The sequence below is a fragment of the Physeter macrocephalus genome, chromosome 2, assembly GCF_002837175.3.
Source record: "Physeter macrocephalus isolate SW-GA chromosome 2, ASM283717v5, whole genome shotgun sequence".
NCBI classification, from domain to species: domain Eukaryota; kingdom Metazoa; phylum Chordata; class Mammalia; order Artiodactyla; family Physeteridae; genus Physeter; species Physeter macrocephalus.
Window position 1 is genome coordinate 122,166,940 of NC_041215.1, and position 24,032 is coordinate 122,190,971.

General features: G+C 40.7%; 1 long non-coding RNA gene across 1 annotated transcript in view; it reads right to left on the minus strand.

The window, feature by feature from the left end:
* The window catches only part of LOC129391427 (uncharacterized), an 11,303-nt gene extending 7,569 nt beyond the window's left edge, over positions 1 to 3,734 (minus strand). Inside the window, exon 1 of the long non-coding RNA XR_008615547.1 lies at positions 3,591 to 3,734. This is a non-coding gene — a long non-coding RNA (uncharacterized lncRNA). The remainder of the gene's footprint in view (positions 1 to 3,590) is intronic.
* Between the last annotated feature and the right edge of the window lie 20,298 nt (positions 3,735 to 24,032).

Sequence of the window (24,032 nt, forward strand, 5' to 3'; positions counted from 1 at the left end):
ATGGACATTTAGGTTGCTTCCATGTCTTGGCTATTGTAAATAGTGCTGCAGTGAACACTGGGGTGCATGTATCTTTTTGAATTAGAGTTTTCTCCAGATATATGCCCAGCCCAGGAGTGGGATTGCAGGATCATATGGTACCTCTATTTTTAGTTTTTTATAAAAATTATTTTTTAAAAGAAAAAAATTTTTGATTAAAATAAAAGAAACAAACAAACAAGAAGAATGCCTAAGGATGATGAGAGAGCGCTTTCCCTTACGAGGCAATTTCATATCCCCTATAAGCATTAATAGAAGCCTGAGTCAGGGGTTCTGTTCGTTTCACACGTGAGTATGCCAAATTACAGAGAAGTTCATTGGCCAGGCCAGGGCAAAACAGCCAGTAATGGTGGAGCCATTACTGACATAAACCCAGACCTGTCCCTACTCAGTCAGAGCTCGTTTTCCAGGACCTTGTGTGCTCAGCCCACCTCCTTTCAAACCTGCCAACACGTTTATCTGTTAATGATAGGATTCAGTCTTCTTAGGAGCAGGACCAATCAACTTGGCTTAAGTGACTCAGAAGTTTCAGGGCAAATCTAAATGCAATCACCATAATGTAAAACATGGACTAAGCCCTTCTTCATCCCCTCCAGCAAAGTGAGGGAAGTGAGGTGGGGACCAGATACTGCTTTAAACAGGAAGTCAGGCAATTCAGAAAGAACACTGGATGGCTTAACTCCCCAACCCAGCCCTCACTGGTGAGAAACCAACCACTGACTTCCTGAAAAAATCCATGATATAGTAGAGATGTTTAAAAAATATAAATAAAAGCAATGTTTTTTCATTATTTTCACTGTAAAGAAAAATATCATTCTTACAAAATTAGGCGGAGAAGAGTCTGATTTTACCAAAGCCCATGGAGTGAAATCTTGATGGTACCTTAATTCTTTAAAGCCTGCAAGAGTCCATTCATGTATTCATTCAACAAATGCTTGAAGCCTACAATGATCAGACACAGTCACAGGCCACCTGTGATACAAAGATTAATGACACAAGTGTCCTGATTTCAAATACCTCAAATCCTGGTGGAGAGAGAGCCAGGGAAACGAGCAGCTCGAGTTCAGTGTGGTTAAGTTCTATCGGGAACATGGTGGGTAACCTAATCCAGACATGGGAAAACGAAGCAAAGTGGGCTGCCCAGGCAAGGACATGAGCTGATGTTGGTGTAATGCAGGTGTAGCAGGTAGCCAGGTGCAAAGAGAGCCAAGAGTCTTCCGGGCACAAGGAGCAGCAGGGGTAGGCAGGAGGGTTTTTGAGGAATTGCAAGTGATTGTGGGAGGGATGGGTAGAGGTGGGGCATGAAGGTAAAACTGAGGCCAGTAAGATAAGCTGCAAATTTTATGGGGAGCCACTGGAAAGTTCAGAGCAGATAATGTGACATATCAAATTTTTACTTTAGACGGATTCCATTGCAGGATCTGGGAGGATAATAAACAATGACGCAGCTGACTATAAAAACACACACAACCATTTTGGGGGAGAGAACATGTAAAAGAGGAAAGGAGGCTGAATTCCACCAGATAAAAGAAGACTTCATTAATTTATACCCTGCTATTAAGAAAATTGGTCTAAGTCAACGGTCGGTTGAACTAAAATTTACCTTTGCATTGTTGCAAAAGCAAACAGAATAATACTATTGTCAAGCAAGATAATACTGTGTAAATGAGATTTCTGTGAGGTGGTTTTTAAAGAACAAACTCTTTTCCTGGTTTTGTTGAACTAGTAGAGTATACACTTACTTACCAGAAGTGTCCCTGGATTATTCCCAATGAGAATTATTTATGCATTAATGCAGACATGGTAGTTCAGTGATCTTAAAATTACAAAACTTCGTTAAAAATAAAAAAATAACTAAACTTCAGTAATTTAGACTGGCGTCTCTCCAATATAAGGATTTACTCTCCCAGGTTTAACTGATTTGCCCAGGAGGTTAGCAAGCAATTTTGGAACTGTGTAATCAAAATCTAAATGGATCTTAATAGCCCCCCAAAATTAATATGTCTGTTACAACATGAGCAATTTATTCCCTTTACACCAGTAGATTCTGGTTCAGTGATTATTAAATTCTGGATTATTTGTAAGAAAAACATTCTATGAACAAAGTCCTCTTTTAGATTTGCCTGTTTTGTTTGATTTTGTTTATTTTCTTTGGGTCTCTTCCATCTATAGAAAGTCATTCATTTCTCACATACAGGGCACAGCTATGTACCCACACTGTGCTATTCATTGCAAGGTCCTGGATGACAAGGGCTCCATCTCTCCCTTCAAAGGGATCAGAATCTGGTGAGGGATATTGTGACATAAACAAACCTCTATTAAATGATGCAATAGATCCCACAGTGGGAGTTTACTTTGTGGGTGATGGGAATACAGAAGAGCAAGAACCCAATTGTCCAGAGGGTAAGTTTAGGGAAGGTTCCCCGGGAGAGGTGACTAAGCAGCTTGATGAAAAGTTTGAGCAGATTTCTTCTGCATTTTAGGTAGAAGGAACGAAGACATGAAACTACATTGATTGTGTGTGAGAAAGAGTGACTAGTTGAGAATGGACAGAAATGTTTTATGAGGAAAAGATATGGGGGAAGGATAAGAATGTAAGTGAGGCATCTAGAATGGTGTTTCTCGCTCCAGGCTGAGTGTCTTACAGGCAGCTGTTAAAGCATCTCTACACGAATTTCACGCTGACCACCCATTTCTCTAGCCGTGGAAAGCTATTTACTTCGGTCCCATCATTCCCAGGAGGTGTTGACCTCCTGATCAAATGATGGGGAAGTGATAGATTCTGGGATCCCCAGAAGTGAAGCCTGATGTCTTTCCTCACATACTTTACAGGTTAATAAATTATGCTCAGCTTATCTGCTTTCATTACTTTTATAGTCCCCTCCATGGACACTCAGATTAAGATTTTTAAAAGGCAACTGAAATTAAGTACCAGTCATTTTGATCACACACGCACACACACACACACACACACACACACACACACACACACACAGTGAGCCAAAATAATTTTAAAATATGAGGAACCATGGTGGGAAAATCTATCCAAAATTGTGTGTGTGCCTGCATGTATGCATGTATGTGTGTGTGTTTACTTTCTTTTACCCCCATCCATTTAAGCAGAAGTAGGTTTTTGAGATGTCCTACCCTTGGAGGAAACAGTTTCAAAAACTTGATTTAAATATCAAGGGCAAATACTGGAAGACTCAGAGCAAAGCATTTATGTCATAAATCATCGTGTGGGGAAGAATCCAGGATGATGCAAGAGTTGTTTTCCGGCCAGCCCATGAGGGGATTTGAATCTTCTTGTGGAGGAGAGAGGGAGGGAGAGATAAAGCAGAAAAGAGAGACTAATGTGGGATACCTGGGGTGGGATTCCTGTTTGAGGGCATGTCCAAAGGGAATCAAAGAAGCCCCAGAATATATCCGTGGGATTGCAGAATAAAATTTAGCCAGAGAAAGAGAATTTTTCCTAGAAAAGTCACTCCCTTCTTAGAAGAGCCAAGCCCTTCTCCTGTAGTGGGAGAGAGAAACTGACAGGGCAGACTTACCTAAAGGAGGGCCTGACAGTTCCTGGCCACGGGGCAGCAGGGTGAAGCAGACCAAAGCCTTCTGCACCTCCAGGAGGGATCCAGAAGAATACGGAAGACCCTGAAGTAGTTGACCCTGGTGTTGAGACCAGAAGGGGACAGTGCTTCAACTCAACACACCGCGGCTACAGCAGGAGGAGTAGTGACTAGGTGAAGCCACACAAGTAAAGGGTGATGACAGGACCTGCAGGACTGGTTACCTGCCCAGAGGGCTAGCAGGTTGGAAGACGTGCGAGGACCAATACAAGCCTGCCTTCAAACTAGAAGCAAAAGGTCTAGGGGGAAGAGATACTGAATTGATTGGGCAGCTACTCCAGAGTGAGTGACTTTTCAACCCCAAATGATGGAGTGACCTTGATTTGGCAAAACTATGTTCTCTGACACAGCAGAAATGGGATCTTGTGAGCTTGGTTGACCTCAGTAATTTAGAAATAAATTCTATTTTGTACACCTGAATTCATCAGTGCACAATTTCTCTTCATGGCACACATATTCCATCTTAAAGGAGGCAAGTGGAACACCCCAAAAGGTCTCTTCTAAACTATGAAACATCAAGGAGCTTAGTTGGTGGATATAAAATCAATGCAGAGAGCTTTGCATTGGTTGTCAATCGTGAAATACGGAGAAATGAATCAGTCCGTATTGGAATCAACTCAACAGGCTTGAGTTTATTGGCATAATTCTCTTCAAACTGGCTTAGCATGTAGGGTGGAAACATAAACCAGGGATCTTAAGCCTCTTGAGGAAAGCTGATTCCCCTCCAATCCTGTCTTCCAAATGGCAGAAAACTGGGGGAGCTGGAGTAAATGGCCACTGGGTTCTATGTGTCGCCCCGGGGGACCTGTATGGGACATTCTTTGCCCCAGCTGTGTGAGGAGTCTTCTGTAGATATGACTTCTTAAAGGCCACATCCACGGTGCCTCTCATTACAAAATCTAATGAGACACTTATGAGAAGAGGCTGGGGGTCAGTCCTGTCTTAAAGGACAAGTAAAATATACAGTGCTCCTAGAGGTCCTTTAAGAAGCCCAGCTATCAGGACCCTTTTGGGGGATACAAACTAGGCTTGTTACCCAGCATCCAATGTGCCATACAGGAAAATTCTATCCCACAGTCTAAATACCTGAGGTGTAAACTTATTGCCAGGGAAGAAAAAAAAGTGTCAGAAAACCTCACATTACCCCCAAACTACACTATATAAAGACACCAGGTCAAATAGTTGGCTCTAGAAAGATGGGGTTTTTTCAGTGTAGTCATTGTGTTTAATTGGAGAAAGCAAAATGGATCTCCACAAGTCAGGACCTAGAAACAAGTGTGTAATTACTAATTATACACTTAGGGGTTTATTCTCCCCTAGATACACATGCCCAACTCCCACCAAAATTAATCTGCGTTGCTTTCAAGTGTGGAGGGAAAAATAGGCTCCCTGGCTGTAACTGCAGAGGTCATGAAATTCCCTTATAAGCCCATGTTGCCCCTTAATAATACTCCAATATTGAAGCTCATTCGTTAAATAGCAAAGACTCACTACAACTATTCACTGTGAAGCCTTTCCAGGAAAAGACCCCAGTGTGTATTGAAGATTTTAGTATTTTCTTAGAAATGATTAGTTTTTTATTTACTTTAAGCAGAGGGAAAACAACGCTTTCAAAATTATTCAGGGGAGGGGTAATTTATAACCATTTGGATTTGAAGGTGGAGCTGGGGCATGGGTAGAAACAGGATTTTACCAAGTCCTTCATTTTTCCCTTTACTTTTCAAGCACATTGAACCACATATTTCTTAATGAATGAAATAGTGAAATAACATACAGCAAAGAGTAGGGAGTGAAACTGTTGCTTGCCATTATTTATAATGGAGAGTTGGAGGGCAAAAACAATGGAAAGGAAGAGACTTAAGCTGCACTTTTAAAAAATAGAAACCTAAATTGCCACTTACTGTACTTAAGCATATTTTTTGACCTTAATTATTTTCTGCTTGTAGTTTAATACTCATTGGAGAGAAATTAGAAAAGACAAGGAAAGAAATAAAACTCACTCTTAAACGCCACCACCCAGACACTATCATGTTCATATTGTCTGGTTTTTGACTATTTTCATTGATATACTTGATTTTTATGAAATTAAAATTCAGAATCTATATAGTCATGTGTTGCTCTTTTATGACATTTCACATGCATTTTAAAATTTCATTAAAAAATCTGTGAAAACATTATTTTAACCAATTTGATCATTGGAAGCATAATCTTAACCTCCCTCCCCTTTTGTGCTATACAGACAATAGAATGAGACCTATCTTTTTGTATTAACTCTATATCAATTATCTGAGTAAATTCCTATATGTGAGGCCATCTTTGTAGGTTTTCCCATATTTTATTTTACTGTTTTTAACAAGTAATTCAAGGGCCTGGTGAGACAGAAGTAAAAACCAGGAACACAGTGGAAAGTCAGTCTCCTTTCCCACCTTTCGTCCCCGAGTCCCCCAGAGACAGCTCCATTACCAGTTTCTTCTGTGTATTTTCAGAAAGACTGTGACATGAAACTCTGTTTTAAAGATTTTTAGTACATGTTCATCGACTTTTTTTCCAGCACATCTCTTGCTATCAGTGGTACCAAGAATGAGGTGCTGGTGGGTGCAGAATTGAATGGTGATGTTTAGCAGTGGCTACTGGTTCTGTTTCCCTTTCTCTTTCCTCTTCTTGGAGGAGACAAGAAAAGGCCAAGGACAAAAGCTAGGCCAACCATAGTAAGCCACCCCCAACCTAACACTGAAATTGTTTCAAGGATCATCACACGACCCGAGGGCCATGAGGGACCTTGATGGCTTTTATATATTGTGATGGGGAGGGTGAACCTGGCTACTGGCTGGCACTCCTCCCCTGCAGTGCTGCATCCCTGGTACAGCTTGTGGAAAGAATGAAGCCAAGTCACAAGAAGCAGATCTCAGAAAGAGAAGATGGCACTGAGTGGCATCGTGTGAACACCTACCTCTACCAGGTGTGATGGTCAGTTACTAAAATCGGCAAATCCATTTGACTTTTTTTAAACTAGTTTGAGGCATGGTTTCATCACTTGTAATTGGAAGAAACTGATTCCTACAATAAGAGATGCCCTTTTCATGTGTAAATACAACCTGCCAGCAGTAAAAAGAACCCATACAGCACCCCTGATGCCAGGGAAAAATACAGCTAGAGAGAAGCTCCCAGGAGGGCAGCCTCTGTGAAACAACATATAGGCGCTTGAGAAACATATAGACTTGAGAAACCGAGGCGAAATATACCACAAACGCTGTGCTGTGCATCTGGTGTGTGCAGGTGTTTGTACAGAGTGGAAGATGGGAGAGCCCTTGCAGACACCTGCCCTGGTGCAGCCTGCAGGGTAAAACTATGCAGCTTCTGTGCATTCGAGTTAGTTGTATCTGGATTATTATTTCATGAGCTTTGAGGTTTTTATCACTTTACCTGAATTAGAGAAAGAACATAGAGTAACTACTTAGCAAGACTGAGCTCCAAGAACACAGATTTAAATATAATTCAAACCAGGCCTGCATTACTAGGTGGGGAGTACCCATCTCTAGCGTCTAAACTAGTCCTTTCTGAAATCTGCACTTAGAAGACCCAGAACCAACATAACACTCATTCATGTATGGATGAGGTGGACAGCCCTTGTCCTTGGACTGGACTATCATGGGCTGAGTAGAGAGAATCAATCCAGCTTAACAAAGATTTAACATATCTGCATGTACAAGCATACTCACACACTCATGCACACCTCTGCACACATATACACACATACACAGCTGCACTTATAAATGTTCCAGGCTCGATAAGTCCGTAAGCCACCGTTGTGATAACGGCGCTCGCTGTGGGAGAGGAAGAAAAAAACAGCGATCCAGCCTTAAGCTTCCAATGTTTCATCTGAACTTGAGTTTACACTACCAAAGAGGGAAAATGAAAAATGTGCTGGAATTTTGTCATTTAGTGACAATCATTATTTGTAACAAATCCCCAGGGAATTTGGACTCATTAATGCTCCGGTGCCTGTCATCTATTTGCTCTCTTTAGCCGAGCTACTGAGGGTTGGAAGATCTAAAAATGCTCCCCACCCTCCCACATCTCTGCCTTCTGTCTTTTTGATATGAATCGTAGGAGCAAAGTAAACAGAGAGCTCTGTTAGAATTTCCCTTTTTACAAATGAGCCATAAAATTGTCCATTAATCAGTCCTGGCTCCCAGGGGCCAGTTTGCATTGTGAAGGTTTCCTTTTCCTTTTCTGATCCCCATTTTGTTGAAGAGATTACAGAAAAGAAAAAAAACAAACAAACAATCACATAGCAATAAGCCCCAAAGAATAGGCTTAGGAAAGCCAGCTTTTTTCTTAGAGTAAGCAGACTCTGGTCTGAGCCAGATTCTCATCATTCAGCACCATTCAAAACTTTCAGATTTACCCTGCTCACTTTAGACTTCCTTTAAAATATAAAATCTTCTTCTCCCCTTCCCAGAGGATATGTTCTCCCAATTACTCCTACAGATACTCTGTGTAAGTCTTTAGCGCCATAAAAAGACCTCTTTGGATGTCTGGGGCAAGAATCCATGAGCACACAAATAAAGAAATCCTGGAAGAATTCACTCCGAGTGTGGCATCTCATGGCTTCCCCAGACTTAACTGCTACAGGAGGTGTCAGTTCTGGCGGTTCTTGCGTTTATGCTGCGGGTGTTTCCCTTAGCAGACAGAGGAGGAAATATCAAGCCGGGAGCTGTCAGAGAGGAAAGGCAGCAGGAGGTAGACCTTTTGGCTTCAGCATCCTCATTGGACAGTCGCTTGCCCAGACCAACCTGCCCACCTGCATTTTTCCCGTGAACCAGATTTCTTACCTTCAGCAAGACTCCCGCGCCACAAATACAGACACTACACGAGCATCGTCAATACACAGGCTGCTTTAAAATGTATATTTGCCATCAGTTTTTTTTTTTTTTTTTTTTTTTGGTGGTACGCGGGCCTCCCTCTGTTGTGGCCTCTCCCGTCGCGGTGCACAGGCTCCGGACGCGCAGGCTCAGCGGCCGTGGCTCACGGGCCCAGCCGCTCCGCGGCACGTGGGACCCTCCCAGACCGGGGCGCGAACCCGGTTCCCCTGCACCGGCAGGCGGACGCGCAACCACTGCGCCACCAGGGAAGCCCCTGCCATCAGTGTTAAGTATAATAACAAAAGAAAAAGATTGTGCAAAAACGGACTTTAATGGGACTGGAACAAAAGAGCTTTCTTTGTTTGGTTTGGGGCTGCTGCCTTTTGTTAGCCTCTGAGCCCTCACTGCGCCTCTCCCTCTATTCCTCCATTTGTATCTTGTCCTTTATTTACACTAAGCATGAAACTTCCATAAGCTGCCTTAAGGGATTTTTTTTTTACTTTTCTTTACCTTTTTTTCAAGCTAAACTGTTTGTCTAACCTAGGGGGTTTAGGAGGGAACAAAATATCCAGCAAAGATTTTTATGTCTAAAGGAGAGTCACCCTGAGGTTAACTTGGAAGCCAAACAGTATTAAAAGTTTATCTCCCAAATGTTGAAGCTAAATGCTGGAATGTGGGGTGCCCTGTGTAAAATAGAGCTATTTCTCTTAGAGAAACCCCCCTTGTTCATCTGGGAGGTGGCATCTAAGCTCTTTAAATGAGCTGAGTGTGACTAACCAGGAATCCTCCTTCTTTGGTCATTAATGTTGTTTGTGTATCACCCATGGTAAATTAAATACATTGGTCTGAATTGATTAATTGTTCCGTAAATCTTCTTCTGAGAAAGTGGATGGGCCTCATCATCATTCTTCTTTGTGAGAACTCCTCCAATAACATCGCACTTATGCACATAAAATTCTGGAAAGTCTGGACTTGTATTTGAAGTGACTCACTCACACCTATTGAAACATTCCTCCCCTTCAGAGACAACAGAAGCGTGAGTTCTTTGAATCGTTGATTTCCTTCACACAAACATGTTGGATTTTGCTAACATACCTTATGACTCTATTAGCCTACCTTACTTTATATGTCCTACAGGCTTTGGCAGTTTTGCACATTTAATTGAAATGCACTGGCTTCCATGAAAAGAACTTGCTTAAATCAGAAAGGAATTTCTCATAATCTCTCCGATGTTAACACTTGGACATTTGACGGTACCTGCTGCATCCTGCGGCGTCGCGTTTATGCAGCTCGGGTCTGATTTAGTGTCTGTTTCAGTCACGCTGCAGGATATCTCTTGGCTGTCGTGCAGATGGGGAGGAAGGTCAGGTGGGATGGCGGCAGGATGATGAGTCCAGACTAGAAGCCAAGAGTGACCTTCATTATGCATACTTTCATTGGCACCTGTGTCACCCAGGAAAACTCTCCTGGAAAGGGAGTAGATGACAGGTCAGCTCTTGTGCCAAGTTGCTTGGTCCATCTGCCCTGACCCCACTGACTTTCGTGGGCTACAGGGTTAAGTAACTTAACCCCTCTTTACCTCTGGGCCAGCCAACTACTGCTGAGATCCTCCGCGAGGCAAATCACAATCCCCTTCTCTGAAACAGACGATGCATTACAGGAGGAACACTCGCAGCCCTGGCCTCATTCTCTGGCATGACACTGGAAGGCAGAAGCCATTCCTGCTAGGATAAGGTGGCCAGTTAGGAGTAGGTGAAAATCTCAGACAGTCCGCATTCCCCATGTAGCTGTTCTACTAATTCTTTCCTTATTGACCTCCACGGGAGTGGCAAGGTTGTTCTTGGACAGTGAGGCAGGGTTGCAAGCTTGCTCACACTTCACTCGGATGGAGAAAGGAAATGAGTGCCTTCACGCCTCAGTTGGGTCACTAATCTCTCACAAAGCCATCCATACATACGGAGAAGTTGGGAAGAGCGCCCTAGATGTAGTGCAAGTCAGTAATTTACACTGTTTCTTGAAGCACTGGGTAAATGTTCAGTTTTTCAAGTTTCTTTTTTTTTTTTAACATCTCTATTGGAGTATAATTGCTTTACAATGGTGTGTTAGTTTCTGCTGTATAACAAAGTGAATCAGCTATACGTATACGTATATCCCCATATCTCCTCCCTCTTGCATCTCCTTCGCATCCTCCCTATCCCCCCCCCCCCCCCCGTCTAGGTGGTCACAAAGCACCGAGCTGATCTCCCCGTGCTATGTGGCTGCTTCCCACTAGCTATCTATTTCACGTTTGGTAGAGTATATATGTCCATGCCACTCTCTCACTTTGTCCCAGCTTACCCTTCCCCCTCCCCGTATCCTCAAGTCCATTCTCTAGTAGGTCTGCATCTTTATTCCCATGGTCAAGTTTCTTTTCATCCCCGAAGTCCTCTCCAAGATGGGGCCTGGGGTTTGGGGAAGGGGGCTGGGTATGGTCCCGTGGGGCAGGGACTGGTGCTGGTAGCTGGCAGAGGGACACATGAGCTGGTCCGGGTTCTCTCCTCTAAGGTCTGAGGACCATCAGCCACCAGCCCTGGATGACTGGATCCCACTTGTGTGCTACCTAGTGCCATGGTCTCCAAGGTGAGTCTGTGAGTCCCACACCATCCTTGGACCAGGTGGTCTGCACTGAGGGCCTCGGCCACCTCTCCCCACCACAGCCCCCTCAGTGGCAAGCGCATCAGTCAACACCCAGAGAACACAGGAACTTCTGGATACCTTCCTCACTTCACTAAAGACACAGAAGACTCTGAGAGCACAACTCAATCCCTGCTTCCCTCTAATCTTGTGGATTCTGATGAAGCTGCCTCAGGACAAGATGGTGACAGAGGCAGATCTGGGTTTTGAAGCACTGACTTTTTTTTTAGCAGCCAGAGTTTATTTCTACTTATATGATACTCAAGGAACTTTCAGACAGTTAAAAGACCCAAAGACATCTTTGGGTTTGATATAATAATATAGCCAGGTGCTGGCTTTTGCTGCCTCTGTTTTGAAATCCTCAGGATGACCCTGAGCAGTTCAATGCCTCACTGATTCTTTTGGTCCAAGAGTGGAGTTTTCTGAGTTTCAGTGTGATCCACACATGACCATATTTCCATCAATGAGGACAAAAACAATGCTGGAAGCAATGATTGTCATTGAGAGGAAGAAAGGTAAATGTTCAGAGAAGAAAGCTATCACAGCAGTTATGAGGAGCAAACATTTTAATCCGGTTTAGAAAAAACAGATGTGCTTATGGAATCTGTGTGAAAACCCTTCTTGTTTTATTCCTTGAAACCCGGTGCACTGACCACCAGCTTGAGTAGCTGGCATCGTGAGGAGTCTTTTATGATTAAATGAATCTCCTTAACCACAAGCAAACACCTTTCAAGATGTAGTATATACACATATATATGTGTGTGTGTGTGTATATATATGGAATACTACTTGGGAGTAAAAAAGAATGAAATAATGCCATTTGCAGCCACATGGATGGACCTAGAGATTATCACGCTAAGTGAAATAAGCCAGGCAGAACAAGACAAATAGCATGATATCACTTATACATGGAATCTAAAAAAAGGATACAAATGAACTTATTTACAAAACAGAAATAGACTCACAGACATAGAAAACAAACCTATGGTTACAAAAGGGGAGGGGGAGGGGGGAGAAAGATAAATTAGGAGTTTGGGATTAAAATATACACACTACTATATATAAAATGGATAACCAACAAGGACTTACTGTATAGCACAGGGAACTATACTCAGTCTTTTGTAATAACTTATAATGGAAGAAAATATAAAAAAAGAATATATATACTTATATATATGTATAAATGAACCACTTTACCATATACTTGAAACTAAAACATTTTAAATCAACTATATTTCAATAAAAATTTTTCAAAAAGACAAAACATCTGCATAGACAATTTTAAGGGCTTTCTTTAAGGAAAATTAAAGGGTGGGGGAGAGGGATGCAGTATTATCAGTACAAAATCAGGTACAAAGGTTAATATTAATTTAAGTGAAAAATAAAACAAAGTATAAAATTTTAAATGGTGGAAATTAACATGAACATTATAAAAACCAAGAAAAATATTATAATATTTTTGTTACATTGCTGTCTGGTGCACATCTATAAGATTTTCCCCTATAACTTTGGCTCTATGTTTTTTTATTGCTTCTTCATATGACAATCATTTTTCTTATGTTTCATAGAGAGAATAAAAATAATATGTAGTTGGATCTACTATGGCTGACCAAAATTTGTCTGTAGTATTCTTAGTTTAAAAAGTGAAATTCATCTCTAAAACATTTCATTGAGAACTTCATATGTTTATAGGATTACATATTGCCAAATTTCTTTCATGTATGAAAGCTTAACATTCCAGGGTACTTCAAATTGTCTTACTTAATGACAAATCTTAAGTACTCTTTAACTGATAACACTGACTAACCCATTTGCTGTTGATTTCAGACAGTAGTTGAATATCTGAACTTTAAGTTATCCTTATCCATGTCAGTATTTTATATCACATCAGCAAGAAATTTAAATTTTTTCCAATGTGTTTATATAATTTATTTCTCATCATTAATTGAATTATCAAACAATCCACAAGTCTATTCATTATTGCAATAGGAAATTCCTTTCTTCATTTTATGTGACTTGAAAAAAATATGTATTACAACTTGCTTTTTGGTGGTGGAATAATTTCTATTGAAGTCATAAAAAATATGAAAATAATTGCATTGTATGGCTCATTTATAATTATATATGGTGCATTGTTGAGTGAATTCCTGTCAGGATAGAATTTTTATTTTTGAGTAGGTGTCAATAAAGATTGAATTCTCCATTCAAATGTTACATACATAATGATAGGGAATTTTATTTTTTTTATTTTATTTATTTTTTTTACAGACTAACTTCTGGTCCTGTACCCTTCACATACTGTTTCCCCTTTAGGGTCCCTACTGAGAACCAGGATATGAGAATTTTCTGTCACTACATTATGGCATCACAATAGCAGGTGAGTCAGTGAATTATAACCCTGGCTATTACAATGCAGGGCATTTGCATAAACATGCCTACACAAGAAATGACTATGAATTTCTAAATATATTCCACTAACACCAAACTGACACTCCCCCAAATCAGCTTCCCCTCAGCCATATCCCTACATTGTCTATTGAGACCTGATAGGAAGAGAAGGTGTTGTTAATACACTTTACTTTTATTTCTCTTTTTTTTGCCCCTTCCAGGCCCTGCAGCATAAGTTTCAACAAACAACAGTGTTCCAAAGGTGTAGGGGCAGTGGGGGCAATCTTTGTGAGAGTGTTAAATATACGAGGGATGATTTAAAAACCATGGACATATACACACTCCCGAATGTAAAATAGCTAGCTAGTGGGAAGCAGCCGCATGGCACGGGGAGATCAGCTCGGTGCTTTGTGACCACCTAGAGGGGTGGGATAGGGAGGGTGGGAGGGAGACGCGAAAAGGAGGGGATGTGGGGCTATATGTATACATATAGCTGATTCACTTTGTTACACAGCAGAAACTAACACACCACTGTAAAGCAATTATATTCCAATAAAGATGTTAAAAAACACAACAACATAATAAGACTGAACAAAAGATAGTCTGCTCTTAATTGTTACTGTGAACAAGCATTCTAAACAATGTCAATGATTAAAATATTTTGTTGTTCTAAGTCCAAAACAATTGGTGCAATAATTATTGGTTTTTAATAATACATATGTAAAGTTCAAATAAGTACATTTTTATTATGTATCTTTTCACAAACTTGGAAGTTTATTTGGAGGATTATCAATTATACAGTGAGTCCGCAAAACAGACTCAGCTACAAATACTCTTACTAGACATCTCCTCTTAGAGGTTTAATAAACATTTTAAACCCAAGAATTTCAAATATGAACACCATATCTTCACCCCAAAATCTGGTCCATCCACAGCTTTCCTCATCTCACTTGATGGCAACTCCATCTTTCCAATGGTTCCAGTCAAAAGTCTTGAATGGATTCTTGGTTCTTCTCTTTCTTTACATCCCATAGCCAACCAGCAGATCCTGATGGCTTTACATGTTAAAATATATCCAGAATCTAACCTTCTCTGACTCACCACACCGACTCCAGTACAAATCCCCATCACCTCTCACCTGGACTACCCTAGTAGACTCTGTTCTGGTCTTCCACCCTTGGATCTGCCGTTGGACCCCATGGTTAGCCAGAGTGATCTTTTAAAATCATATGCTTACTGGCTCTCTGGCACAATGGATAGCACATTGGACTTCCAAAATCATATACCAGATCATATCTCATTTCTGCTCAGAACCTTTCAGTGGCTCTCCACTTCTCTCAAAGTAAAAATAAAAATATTTACAATGATTTACAAACAGGTACAGCTGGCTCCTCCTAAAGCTTTGCATGAATTAAAGTTCACAAATTGGAAAAATGACACCTAAGACCTTTGTTCCACTAATAATCTTTCTAATAATGTATCCTAAGGACATAATCATAAATCAAAGCTAAAATTTGGATTTTATTTCTCACAGCATTGTTTATAACAACCACAATAATAACCACAATAGATGACATTGATGGAGTGCTTATTACATGCCTTTTTCTAAATGCTTTTTACAAATCAACTTAGTCCTCACAAATCAATTTAGTCCTCACAAAGCTTCATGAAATATATATTATCATTGTCCCCATTTTATAGGCAAGGAAACCGAGGCGTTGACAACTAAATTGATTAACCAAGGTCATGCAGCCTGGAAAAAGTATAAAAGGAATCTAAACTCAGGCAGCCTATCTGCAGAAATCACGATCTTAACTCTTTTGCCAAAAGAACAAATGGACTAGAAACCAGCTAAACGTCCAACTATACAGGTTCGGTAAATAAAATAAGGGGTAACTATAGAATCATTAAACACAATATTTTCTGAATCTTTAATGATACGAGAAAATATTTGTGATGTTAAGTGAAAAATGAGATCATTAATAATAATCTGAATTTAACAAGTACACATACATAGATGCATACTTGTATACAGACATACACACATATAAATATTTGTGTATAAAAAAGCAAATATCAGAAGGACATTTTAATAAAGATGATTTCACAGAGGCCCAATTACTAGACGATTTTTATTTTCTTCAAGATACTTCCTCTTGTTTTATACATTTTCTTCTGCAGTTGTCTTTATTTTACAACAATGAAAAAAACTTACTTAAAAAAAGGTATGTCAAAATTGCTAATTAAATGACTATATGATAAGTTCATAATAAAGTCATGAAGATTATGGCAATACGTAATAATAGTATAACAGAAGTTTCCAAACTTCTTTCTTACCAAGGAGGATTTACAATTTTCCCCATCTAAATCCCAAAGTTTGGAAGATCCTATTTACTTGAAAAGAATGCCTTTAATTACTTTTACTCATTTAAGAAATACTCAAAGACATAGAATTGCAAGATTCATACCTTTATGATCAAACCGAGACAAGCTACTTCGCTAGAACTCCTAACAAAAGCAAAAATATAGGTTCTTAATTCAGTTAAGTCAAACATAATAATATCACTAGGCCTTTTTAAATGTTGAAAATTACTTGAAGACTCTCATTTCCACCCTACAGAGAACTTTAAATTTGGAGGCACCTCTGTAAGTGATGGTGATAAACTTTTAAATGAAAAGGCAGAATAGAAAATTGTTATTGCACTTGAATTTCTCTATCAGTTTGGAATGCATCTGGCTTTGAGGAACAGAAAACTCACCAAGCAGAGCTGGGTACTACCAGGCATACCTGTACAGACATGTACTAACTCATTTCGTCCTCACCACAACCCCAGGAGGGGATGGCACTCTTACAGATGGAGAAAAAGAGGAACACGGTGGTTAAGAAATATATCCAAAAACATATAGCGATGAAACAGCAGATATGGGATTCAAGCCCAGGTGTTGGACTCTAGAATCACTTCCTTCTTAACCCATGTCATCCTGATGACAGAAAAAGGAGGGACTCCCCACGTTACCCAGAAAAGCATTCATTGTGACTTGGGTCTCTTCTGTGGTTCCTGTACATAGGGAGCTTGTGGGAAGCATAAGAAGCCCAGAAGTCGGCGTATTTTTGTCATTCAAAATGGAAGCCATTTGGAACTTGTGCTAATGCAGCACTTTCCCTACCTTTCTGTCTCCAGTAAAATTGAATGAAATGCCTTCCTCCTCACAGGAAAGAACCCACAAATGAAACCAGGAGACACAGTTTCTCTCCTCGGTGAGCTGTTTGAAGGGCAGACAATTCCTAGCCCATCCATTACCATGTAAATAATTAAACGCCCTGAGCCTGCAGCCAAGGTTGGGAGGTCTGTGGAGGAATTTGCTGTAAACATGAGTGAGTGCAAACTTGCCCAGTCATTAGCTCCTCTTAGTGGCTCTCTGGCCTTCAACCAGAGGCGGCTGAGGTGTTGCTGTCCTTGAGGAACAGAAGCCCTGAGAGAGGAGTAGGCTGAAGTTTCCTCTGAAGTGACAAGCCCGTTCTTCACCTCTTGGGTCACAGCACCTCACCACTCAGTGTGAGCTGCTCCAGCCTTAAGCTTGGAAACTGAATTGGTCAACCGACTGCATTTGCAAAACCAGGACAGAGCATGGTATAGTCTATGTATGTGGCATTCATGACAGATGGTCAGGTGATCCTTTATGTATCATGCTATTAAGTGAGTCCAAACACAATTATTTTCTTTGCTGAAGATAAGTAGAGACATGAATAATCCAGAAAGGCAAATAATACATTGATGATTTACATTTGACATTTAATTATGTTTTGCTCTTACATGTGAATGAAGGCATAGCTGCCACTCTTTAGTTAATCACTTCAAGTAGTATAATAAGGCCACACTTGTCAAAAAAAAAAAAAAAAAAGAGAGAGAGAAAGAGAAAAAAACTGTCTGGGAAGCTGTCCAGTTTCCCCAGCTTGCCCTCCTCCGCAAGTCCAATGTGGAAATTCTTCCACATCATGAATCAACAGGTCACTCTCAGACCGATGCAAGGGTTCACCCTGCCCGAGACCTTCCTGGATTAGGTAAAGACGAGCAGTGTTGGAATCTCAAGGGGCGTCGGGCAATAAACTAAACAGAGGAGCTGAGATGTCAGCAGAGCCCTCCTTGTAGAGTGGGCATCATTAATAAATTTGAAAGCCACTTGAATAAACTTGAAATCCACACGAAAATAATCTACCCACAGATAATCAGGGTACTGGCAGTAGGCAAATCCAAACAATATTGAAAAACATAATTAAGGAAAACTCTTTATTCTATTAGAGTGCAAGTATAATCAAATGGAAAGACATTGCAGCTACCAATATTGCTACTGTGAGTCCAATCACATTGTCTGATACGTGATTCATGATCTACTCCACACTGGGTAAATAAATGTACTGTCAATTTTATTATTGCATCAGTAGGTATTAAAATTCCACCTCTTTTCTTTCACAGGAAGGTAACAGAGTTGGGATGGCAAAGTTATTCCAAATATTTGTCCCATTTACCCACCCAGCATCGTTTAGAAATAGAAGAACACACACGTATTTGCCCATATGTGCATTTGCAAACACATACCTGCACACACTGCCCTAGCGCAGCTTTAGAGCTGTAAGAATAATTTGTGCCATCTCAGATGACTTAGAAAATCAGCAGCTACACTGGAAAATCTTTAATAAGGAGGGTGGTGTCTAGAAAGAAACTATAGGCTCTGGAGTCAGAAATAAATCTGGGTTAGTATCCTTGCTCTACCCTTGAACACTATTTCCCCTTAAGCAAACTGATGACATCTGTAAGCTCCAGTCTAAAAGAGTACCACCAATGCCTAATTCACAAATCTGCCTGTGGGAAAGAACTGATCCCATATATAAGCTGCTTAACGGTGCCTGGCACAAAGTAGGGATTCAAAATGATTCGTGTCCTGCTAGTTCCTCTTCTTGACAAGTTCCTGTTCGGGAGGATTTCCAAGGAGGTAGTTCGAAGTGGACACACTCCTGAGAATACTAAGGTCTCTGGAATATTCTTTCCCTTCTGATAGTACTGTTGACGGATTTGGGACCTCCTAGTAAGATTTTTTTTAATCACATTTTGTAGTATTCTTGGTTTCGCAGATCAGTATTTTCCCAGGGTCCACCTGACATACCCCCAGTCTGTCTTCAACATTCAGCCCATGCTTTTTTTGAAATCTGTGAATCTTTCCTAGGTTTCGCTACATGTCCTATTCACTCACCCATTCATTCAACGAATAGCATGTGCTAATCTTATACTGGGAATATATGGCGGCTAAGACAGGCTTGGTTCCACCTTCTTAGAGATCATGTCTTTGAGGAGGAGACAGACAGAAAAGAGATACCCAGGCACATAGTGGTTTAATTATTACTTAGGACATGGTGGTAAGTGTTGTGATGGGGACTCCAGGAGAGAATGGAGGTGGAAGTGTTGGGGTGCTGGTTGCCATCCTGGAAAGGATGGTCAAGGAGGCCTCCAGGAAGAGGGGGGTTATTAGGGCAAAGTAGGGATGGACTTCCTGGCAGAGGAACAGCTTGTGCAAAGGCCTCGAGCAGGAAGAAAACTAGAGTAGCTGCTCCAGGGGAACTTTGAAAAGGAAACAATTGGGGTTACAATACATTGTCAGATTCTCTTTTCTAGATTCTACTCCGCTTTGACAATCCTGAGCTCCTTCCTGAGGATTTATTTGCACAACCTTCTCAGGACAGATAGCTTCCTGTGGCTTTGTCCCTATTTATTTATTTAAAATTTTCTCTTTGTTATGTTAAGAGGTCAATTTACTAAGCTAGATTCTTTTTCTCTTAACTGGAAAAATCAGATATAAGTGTTGCCCAGATTCCTACCGTCTTGGAACAGTGTTCTACTTTTTAATCTATGAAGGATTTGTGTAACTTTTTTGGTCTTATTAATGCTCCCATGGGAAAAAAAAGCATGGGCCATGTTCATGGCTTCCCACCTCCCTACAGGAAGCCCATAGCCCACTACCCTCCTGTTGATACAGTGAATAGAGTCCCAACGTGGCCTCCTGTGTCCTCCCCACACTCATACGCTAGGGAACCTTCCTTCACACTCTGCGGGGTACACAGTGCTTCCAGAGGCAGAAGCTCCCCTGGCTCTACAGTCTACAAAGGTCAGCTCTAGGGAAAAGACTGCGGGGCTGCCGGTGACCGCGTGTTTTGAGCAGGAGTCTTCAGCCAGCCTTTCCTCCCCCAGGGCAGCACTGAGTTTTCTTCTAGCTGATGCTCTGAAAGGCACCTCAAGCTCTTTGTGGACCACATTCCACCTTCCTCTCCTCTCCTCCTCTTATTCCCTCCCTCTCCCTCCCATCCCACACAGAACCTGTGCTGATTGACTTATGGCCAGGCACATGTACCAGGGAATCAATCAAAAGGTCCCTTCCCGCACAGAGCAGCTCTCTCCTCTCCTCCACAAGTCTGCTTCCTCTGGCATTTCCTGCATGCCCAGATTCGGCCTGTTTGGAAGCCTTCCACCTCCTCCTATCAATCTGGACTCAGGCTGGCATCTGGGCGCTCAGGGCTCCAGCAGCTGCTGCGTGGAGTCCTGACACTCTGCCACGTCAACACTGGTCTGGCCCATTTTCCTTAGCACTCACCCACTGGACCCACACTTCCCCTGTTGGCTCTCTCTCTCCCTGTGTGAAAGGGCTCCCTGATGCCTTAGTTTCTAGCAGTGCGCCCCTTGCAGCCTTCTGGCTAAAGGATATTGGATCAGCTCAAAGCCTTGGTTCACAAAGAGAAATCAGTTCAATGCAGACTTTACACCCTCAAACAGCTTTTCTTGCAGATTTTACCTGCAGGCCTTGGCACTGTCTATCTTCTTTGATTTTCCTGACTGTCTTTCCTCCTTTCTGTGAAAGTAGAATGGGCTCAAGGACCTGAGGGAATTCATGCATGTATTTCATTTGGACTTGGTTACAACTTTTATTAAGCCAAATTCTTCCCCTTCTGTCTAGAAAGAAAAAGAATCTCTCTCTCACTGTCTCTTTCCCCACACCGATACCCTCTTCTTTCTTTTCTGAAAAGAGGTGGCAGTCCCGTGATAACAAGGCTGCTTCTTATACAGCATATCTCAACTAATTCCCACATGTCGACTAATTGGGAAACAAAGAAAACCAAACAGAAGTAAATTTAAAAGTCATCTATCTTTAAAGAGCAGGAGATCATACCTATTCACATGCCAGGGTGCACTGTCTTCTCTGCATTAGACACACAAAGAATAAACATATACACATAGGTGATCTTTTTTTTATATAAATACTTAAAAGTGGTATTACTTTACCCAGCAATTTTCTTTGACCAGGAATTTTACCTGTAGAATGGACAAAAACATCAGAATGTGTGTATGAGGGTATTCATTACTACCATCACCGTATTAGCCCCAAATTAGAGACAATTTTAATTCCCAACCATACTGGACTTGTTAAATAAATTGTGGGATAACTGTTTAATGTAATACTACAAGAATATTAAAAATAAATACATATGAATTAATATACAAACATGCTCATGGAATATTGAGTATGTGTAGTATGATAAATTTGTGCATATATATTACCTTTTGAAACAATATCCAAAATATTAAAAATGCTTCTCTGGGTGGGTATTTTGTAAGTAATATATGTTTTTAGCTTGTCTGATTACACTAGTATTTTTACAATCAACCCTTATGCTCATGTAAAAAGTTAAAAGGAGAAAATATATAAGGGATAATATTTTTCATATCATTATTTTTCTCAAAAATAACAGTTAATGGCACTAGATACCACAGTGTAGTTAACTATTTCTCTATCTCAACTCCTTTGTTTTATGGGAGGTGGAGGAAGTGAGGAGGGTGGCTATTCAAGAAGTACTTGACTAACTTATGGACAAGCCTGGCTTAGAATCTAGGTCCTCTGTGGCTTTGCAGGTGTTACAAATCCAGGAAATTTTATGATAGATTTTTAAGAGTGCAGTGTGTATGTGTGTGTGCTTATGTATGTGTGCGTGTAACATATGGGCACAGATGTCACATTTTATTTTAAAAAGAGCAGTTTGAGGTTGGCTTATAAAATAATTAGTTATACTTTTTTATACCTTTTTTTTTTTTTTTTTTTTTTTTTTTTGCGGTACGCGGGCCTCTCACTGCTGCGGCCTCTCCCGTTGCGGAGCACAGGCTCCGGACGGGGCACGAACCCGCGTCCCCTGCGTCGGCAGGCGGACCCTCAACCACTGCGCCACCAGGGAAGCCCAGTTATACTTTTTTAGATCCCTATTGTCATCCCAGTTTTGAAACTGAAAACCATTTCCCACTCTAACCTCATCTCAATGTTCTCTATATCAGTTTTTCTTAAACTGTGGTCTCCAGCTGGTAGCATCAGCATGAAGTATCAACTTGTAAGAAATGCCAATTCTTAGGCCTCACTCTAGACACACAGAATCAGAAAGTTGGAGGTGACGGGGGAGGGGGAACTTGTGTTTCAGCAAGTCCTCTGGGTGATTCTGAGGCCTGCTCAAGTTTGAGAACCTCTGCTCTATGTACGTCACACCAGCAAGGTCAACCAAGACAAGACAAAAACCAACCAGCAGAAAAACTAGAGTGGTCGTTATTTCTCATTAGTATTTTCCTTCCTCAAATTGCCTTTCTTTCTGCCTAAACTGCCTCCTCTTCCCACAAATAATAATAAGTAATTGTAAATAATGTGGATTCTAGCATCAGATTGCCTAGGCTTCAATCTCAGTTGTATCACATATTAGCTTCATGACTTTATGCAAATTACTTTGCATTTTGTGTCCCTTTCCTCACCTATAAATTGGTTTGAAAATCATAGCACCTACCACCTGGCAGTATTATAGATGCAGATTTGAGTGTCAGGCTGTGGTAAGCATATATAAGTGTGTAATAGCTATCTCTGTTATTCTGCCCAATACCCAAACTCTATGCTGTGCTTTGGGTCTATCCCATCCGAAGCCCTGTGTTCTCTGAGTACCCACCATCCCCATTCACACTTTCAGGTCCTGTGTTCAGTCACCTAGATTTTCTCGATTGCTAATATAATTTTCTTATATTCCACTCTGTATTAATGATTACCAGTTTTTTGGGGTTGAATTGTATCCCCCTAAACATATGTTCAAGTCCTAATCCCCAATACCTGTGAATGACACCTTGTTGGAAGTATTGCCTTTGCAAATTTAATTAAATTAAGATGAGGTCATACTGGATTAGAGTGTATCTTAGTCCAATAACTTGTCCTTTAAAGATGAGGAAAATCTGGACACAGACACACAAAGGAAGAAGAACGTTGGAGGATGCTGCCTTCAGCCAAGTAAAGTCAGGGTCAAGGAACCACCAGAAGCTAGGAAAGGGCAAGGAAGGAGCTTCCCCCAGGGCCTACAGAGGGAGCATGGCCCTGCCAACACCTTGATTTTGGACTTCTGGGCTCCAAAACAATAAGACAATAGATTTTTGTTGTTTCAAGTTGCCAAGTTTGTGGTAATTTGTTACAGCAGCCCGAGGAAACTAGGATATTAATGGTTCAATATATGGGCCCTGTAATACACATACTTTAGTATCCTACTTATCTAGAAAACATGTTTTCACCCTTTTCAAGAGTACAGAGAATAGTCATGAGCCCTGGACTTGAAGTCAAAATCCCTGGATCTAAATCACAACCTTAATACTTTCTAGCTATGCAAATTTTTATAAATTCCTAAGCTCTCTAAAATTATTATTTTAACATGTAAGTTTGCCAGATAAAATACAGAACACCCAGTTACATGTGACTTTCTGATCAATAACAAATAATTTTTAGTGTAATTATGACCCATGCAAGTATGTCCCAGGGAACATACTTACAGCAAAAAATAAATATTTGTTTATTTATGTGAAGCTTAACATTAACTGGGAGTTCTGAATTTTTTTTTGGTTATATCGGAAAACGCTACTCACATGAAAGTGTGGTTAATAATATCTAATTTGTACTCTTTTTGCACAAATCACAGGGAAAATTGTATGTGAAAATGCCTTTATAAGTACTTGATAAATGCAAATAATGATAAACCAGCAGAAATAACCTTTGAGAGACTCAAGCAGAGAACATAAGTTATTTCATGAAGGAGCTCTCAGGCCATCATTCAGATTCTACTCATATCTAATTTTCATAAGCATGATTTCTCTGGCTTAATTAGAAGAGGGAGGTTGAATGTAGCTAGGGGTAAGACTGTGGGCAGAGGTCACAGAGACAAACACGCAGATACACACACAATATATATTTGCATTACATATATAATTATATATTTGTGTCTGCATTTTATAATTGTTCTTTACAAGTATATATACTTGGCAGTAAAGGATGGAAAGAACAATTATAGAAAGCAGACACAAATACTTGGAAAGCCATAGTTTGGCGTCAGTTA